The following is a 6,584-nucleotide window of genomic DNA, read 5'->3' as shown; positions in this document are numbered from 1 at the left end:
TATGTTTTTCTGCCATATTTTGAAATGGCCTTACAAAGTTGTCTTCTGTGGGGAAAACATTGCATCCGTAAATTTTTTTTTTTTTTTTTTTTTTTGAGACAAAGTCTTGCTCTGTCACTCAAGTTGGAGTGCAATAGCCCAATTTTGGTGCATTGCAACCTCCACCTCCTGGGTTCAAGAGATTCTTCTGCCTCAGTCTCCTGAGTAGCTGGGATTACAGGCACATGCCACCACATCTGATTAATTTTTTATATTTTTAGTAGAGATGGGGTTTCCCCATGTTGGCCAGGCTGGTCTCAAACTCCTGACCTCAGGTGATCCACCCACCTGGGCCTCCTAAAGTGCTGGGATTACAGACGTGAGCCACTGCACCTGGCCTGAAAACATCTCTTTTAACATGCCTAGGTCTTAGCCTTTCTAGGCCCTCCCAATCCTGAAGAGATTAACTGGGAGTTTTGGCAAAGCAAATACAGACATAAAGTGGGGGAAGAGCACCCTATTCAAAGAACGATACTGGGATAATCAAAGACTTAAATCTAAGACCTGAAACCATAAAAATTCTAGAAGATAACTTTAGAAAAACCCTTTTAGACATTGGCTTAGGCAAAGACTTCATAACCAAGAACCCAAAAGCAAATGCAACAAAAACATAAACAGATGGCACGTAATTAAACTAAAAAGCTCCTCCATAGCAAAAGAAATAATCAGCAGAGTTAGCAGATAACCCACAGAGTGGGAGAAAATCTTCAAATCTATACATGCAACAAAGGACTAATGTCCAAAATCTACAAAGAACTCAAACGAATCAGAAAACAAAACAAAACAAAAACAAACAATCGCATCAAAAATTGGGCTAAGGACATGAATAGACAATTCTTAAAAGAAGATACACAAATGGCCAACAAGCATAGGGGAAGATGTTTAACATCACTAATTATCAGGGAATCAAAACCACAATGAGATACCCACTTACTTCCATAATAATGGCCATAATAAAAACATCAAAAGATAATAAATGTTGGCATGGATGTTGTGAAAAGGGAACACTTCTAAACTGTTGGTGGGAATGTAAACTAGTACAACTACTATGGAAAACAGTGTGGAGATTCCTTTAAGAACTATAAGTAGATCTACCATTTGATCCAGCAGTCCCACTACTGGGCATCTACCCAGAGGAAAAAAAGTCATTACATGAAAAAGATACCTGCAGATGCACGTTTTCAGCAGCACAATTCGCAATTGCAAAAGTATGGAACTGGCTTAAATGCCCATCAATCAATGTGTGCATACAGAAAATGTGGCATACACACACACACACACACACACACACACACACACCATGGAATATTACTCAGCCATAAAAAGGAATAAAATAATGTAAAATAATGGCATTCACAGGAACCTGTATGGAATTGGAGACTATTGTTCTAAGTGAAGTAACTCAGCGATGGAAAACCAAACATCATATATTCTCACTGATAAGTGGGAGCTAAGCTATGAGAACACAAAAGCATAAGAATGATACATTGGACTTGGGGGCCTTGGGAGGAAGGGTGGGAGTGTGGTGAGGGATAAAAGACTACACATTGGATAGCGTGTGCACTGCTAGGGTGACAGGTGCACCAAAATCTCAGAAATCACCACTAAAGAACTTATTCATGTAATCTATTGAAATTTAAAAAAAAACCAAACTATTGAAATAAAAAATAAGTTAGAAACCTATTGAAAGAAAAAATAAAAATTTTAAAAAGGGATTAACTAAGAGTGTATCATCTTTTAAAGGCCTGAAGAGGAAACTACTGGGGTTTTTTTTTTCTTTGAGCCGGAGTGTCACTCACTGTGTTGCTCAGGATGGAGTGCAGTGGTGTGATCTTGGCTCGTTGCAACTTCTGCCTCCCGGACTCAAGCGATTCTTGTGCCTCAGTCTCCCAAGCAGCTAGGATTACAGGTACGTGCCATCATGCCTGGCTAATTTTTGTATTTTTGGTAGAGATGGGCTTTCACCGTGTTTGCCAGGCTGGTCTCAAACTCCTGATCTCAAGTGATTTGCTCACCTCGGCCTCCAAAAATGCTGAAATTACAGGCATGAACCACCATGCCTGGCCAGAAATATTTGTCATCTATTGTCTCTAAGGACATGACCTATGAGACATCTTCTACATGATAAGAACCTTGGTCTCCACAACCCCTTCTCTGAACACAGACACTCTTCCCTATGGATTCTGGAGAGTTAGGTAATAACTCAAGTCTTTCAACCAATTGCCAATAATAAAATCTTTGTAATCTTTGAACCTACCTATGACCTAGAAGCCCCCCACCCCTTGCTTCGAGTTGTCCTACCTTTGGTATGGAACAAATATACACATCACACGTACTGATTGATAGCTTGTATCTCCCTAAAATGTATAAAACCAAGCTGCCAACTTATAACCCAACCAAAATGTATAAAACCAAGCTGCCAGCCTATAACCCAGCCACTTTGGACATGTGTTCTCAGGACCTCTTAAGGCCGTCTCAAGCCAGGGCCACTCATATTTGGCTCGGAATAAACCTCTTTAAATAGTTAATGGAGTTCGACTTGTTTTCATGGACAATTCAAATCTAGTCTGTCTGATTAAAAACAAAAACAAAAACAAAAGCAAAACAAAACAAAAAAACAACCATGCTGTGCTAGGATCCTTGCTGGCTGGAATCGGGGAGCATTAAACCTGTTACGAAAGAGCCCTGCCTCTCAGACACCCCAGTGGTGCAGCCCAGCAGGGCTTAGCTTCCTCAGCCGCGGCCGAGTTGCTGCAGGTGGGCTCAGTGTGCAAGGCCACTGGGGAGACACAGCTTTTGTGGTACTTCCTCAAAGTCCACTGTGGCTTATTGAACCTACAGGAAAGGGTGATTGACAATCACTGGAGGGAGGACCGATTCTGGAACAGAGTGTCTGCGACCCCCCAGAGTGATTATAGGATCCATAATTTCCCAAAGAAGAAAGAAATCAAGAAACAAAAGGAGGGAGGAAGGGGCCAGAATGGAGATGAAAAGAGGAAGGGAAAGGGGCCAAAGAGAGGGGAAGATGTGGTGGACGATGAGAACTAAGCTCTGAATTTTTATCTGGCCCAAATTCCTATCTAGGGTGTCTGGGGAGTCATACCCTACAAATCATTAATTCTCATCAAATGGGTTTTATTTAACCCTGTATATTATGACTTATTTTCCAATCTGACTCTGGCATAACATTACGAGACAAGGAAGAAAATCAAAATATTTTACCCCAAAACATGTTTCTTTGTCATATTGTGAAATGGCCCTGCAAAGCTGTCCTGTGTGTGGGGAAATTTGCACCTGTAGAGAATCTCTATTAACATACCTGGATCTTCTTCTTCCAGACCCTCCTAATCCTAAAGAGATTAACTAAGATCTGAATAGGAAACATTTGTCACCTATGTCTAAGGACAGCCACTATAAGACTTCAAAAGAACTTTGGTCTCCACAATCTTTATCTTAACCAGAACATTCCCTATCTATCCCAGGTCTTTAGACAAACTCAACCAATTGTCAACCAGATAATGTGTACATTCATCTGTAGTCTGGAAGTCCCTGCTTTGAATTGTCCTGCTTTTCTGGACCAAACCAATCTATTTCTCAAGTGTATTTGATTAATATCTCCTGCCTTTCTAAATTGCATAAAACCAAGATGTACCCGACCACCTTGGCACATGTTCTCAGGACCTCCTGAGGGCTGTGTCACGGGCCATGGTCACTCATACTTGGCTCAGAATAAATCTCTTCCAATGTTTTACAGAGTTCGATTCTTTTCATTGACCAAGGGATGAGCCTTGTCCTTCCTCCCCTGTACCTGGGCTTGCTGGCAATGCTCCCACCAGGATCCCACCGCTGTGCCACTGCTGCCCTTTGCCTTAAAACACATCCCAAGCCCTATCTTCTTCTGTGAAACTTTCAGCACCACCAGAATGAGTGAGAGCTTTTCCTTCCCTCTGCATCTCCTGAAGACGGTGGCCACTGTTGCTGAACTGAGTGGAATGGCTCTGTCCCTGCTCACTCTGGGAGGAATGACTGGGGTCATCTCATCACGGTTCACAGCAGAGCGTTTTCTTCCTCCCCTCCAGAGACAGTGCCAGACTCAGGTTCGTTCATTCTTACAGTACCACGAGGCTCCCCTGCACACAACCCCACTGAGGCTCAGTAACGTCTAACTCAAAACAGTCAATGAAAGGAAGCCGAAGGCACGGGGATGTCAGACCAAAACGCACATATTCCTGTGGGTTATATCAAAGGCTAACCAGCACTATGAGATCACAAAAGAAAATGGTTAAAAGGCAATGACTTCCACATTTCCCTGCCCTGGAATTCTTCAAAACATGCAAATGTGGAATGAATGCTCACTGACAGCTGTGATTGTTTTCCACGTAACTTTGCTGTTGGTTAGTGTCAATCATACATGCAAAACCTGAAGCACACGGCTTGAATTATCATGTGAATGTGAATGTGTCTTTTTCTGAGATCTATTTTCATGTTTAGCTGCTCTTCCAAAATCTTTGTGTCCTGCTAAAGACCCAGGGATGAAATGGTCAATGTGGCTGGCTTCCACTCTGCCTTGGCATTTTGTGGCAGCACTGGTGTGGGAGGCAGCTGCCAGCACAGCGATGCAGGGTGGCCACAGAGTCAGGCTGCAGTGCTGTGGGCAGAGCACACTCCAGGCAGCACTCAGCATCCCTGCGGCCTTCAGCTGCTGCAGACGCCACAGGCCTGGGGACGTAGAATTCCCAGCAGATGGCAAGAGTGAATGTTACAATTAGCTTTCTTCAAAGTAGATGAAAGGGATTAGGGCTGGGAAGGGTCTATTAGGTAATTCAATCCATTCCTTTGTCATTCTGGCATTTGTCCTCAAAGAATGTCTTGGATCTCTCATACCCTGTAAGCCAGGCTTAGAATCAATGTGGTTAAGTGTCATGTATAGTTATATAGAGTTCAATCATGTACTCATCAGAAAAAGCGTGTTCAGAGTGAAAGGGATAGATGGGAGCGATTGAAGAGCACTTGAAGGTCTTCACCCATGGAGATCAATGCCTGTTATCAATGAGCTGTGAGGGGCACCTCTTCAGTTAGGCCGGATTGACCCAGTGGCTGTGGCTGGTGCGGCCAGGGTCCATGTTCTGCCCCTCGAGGCTGAGTTCATGAAGGAGGAGAGTGACGTTCTGGAACCCACAGTCCTTCAAGGGTGCAGAAACTGTGGCTCCCCTCGCCCATCCTCTCTTTCCTTCACTTTACATTTCCAAATGTCAGGTGTGAGACAAAATCTGTGTCTTCCCTACATTTCTAATCCCTTACATATTCTGCTGCTGGGATCATCTGTATTTTTGTGTCATTTTATTGCACATTTCAAATAAGAGAATTTCCGTGGACAAAATCCTGGGCAATGGGCCATCATGGGCTGGTGCTGCACCTGCTGATGGCTCCTGCCCCACAGCCCTAGGTCCCCTCAGCTGACAGGGAGGTCGTCCTCATGGTGCTGGGTTCCCAGGAGCACTCCCGGTTGCCTGTGCAGAGTGCGGGACCTCTCTGCTTCTCTGCCCCAGCGTGGCCTCCTGAACTCCAGATGGCTGAACCCACATGCAAGAGGCGGGAGTTTCAGCTCCCAGCTGAAGCCAGGGAGGACAGGTTGGGGCAGACGGGTGCCCGGGCCCTCCACACAAAGCAGGGTGGTTTGACACACTATGGAAAAATCCCTCAGCCGGTCCTCAGAACGACCTGGTCTCCCTGCACACTGCCTTCCTGCTGTCACTTTGTCAGCGTCGTGGGTGGGCGCTGGTGGGGTCACTCCTCAAACAAATCTGCACCCATGTCCTGGTTTCAAGGTCTGCTTCAAGAAATACTGCTGAAAGCCGTGGGGATCTGCGTTTTATGCCTTTATTCAATTATCAAGTTGACGTTAAGCAGCTTCTGTGTGGCAGGCACTGAGCTGGCCACCCACTCCTGGGCGTTAAAGATGAACAAGACAGCTGCAAGCTTTTTCTCATGGAAGCAATTGCATAAGGAATATGAGCATGGCATGTTCATGTGTGTGTGTGCATGCCACCTGGACATAAGGGGAGAAAAGGGGCTTGTTGCATAAGAAGCTCGGTATCTGCCCTCAGCCGGGGGATGGGGCTCAGGAGTCCGTGTTCAAACACTCCAGGTAACAGGCAGCCCTGGGATCAACGTCTTGTTCAGTGTCAGCAGCTTACACCAGGCCAAGAGCTGCAACAGTCATTCCTTTAGATGAGATTTTCATCTACTCTTCCCTCATTGTATTAGTGTTCTCTGGAGAAACAGCTAATAGGGTGTGCATAAACACACATACATACACATGTATATATTATATACACACACATAGACATATAGACATGATATACACACATACTATGTGGATTATGCACACATATATACATTATACACACACATTCACATATACATGCGTTAAATACCCAGTCATACACATACACACACACACATAAGTTATTTATGATACACGCACATCCATGGAGAGACGGGGAGATAGAGATTTGCTTTAAGGAATCGGCTCACATGGCTGA

The sequence above is a fragment of the Mandrillus leucophaeus genome, unplaced genomic scaffold (genome assembly GCF_000951045.1).
Source record: "Mandrillus leucophaeus isolate KB7577 unplaced genomic scaffold, Mleu.le_1.0 Scaffold6, whole genome shotgun sequence".
Lineage (NCBI taxonomy): Eukaryota > Metazoa > Chordata > Mammalia > Primates > Cercopithecidae > Mandrillus > Mandrillus leucophaeus.
Note: the sequence above shows the minus strand (reverse complement) of the source record.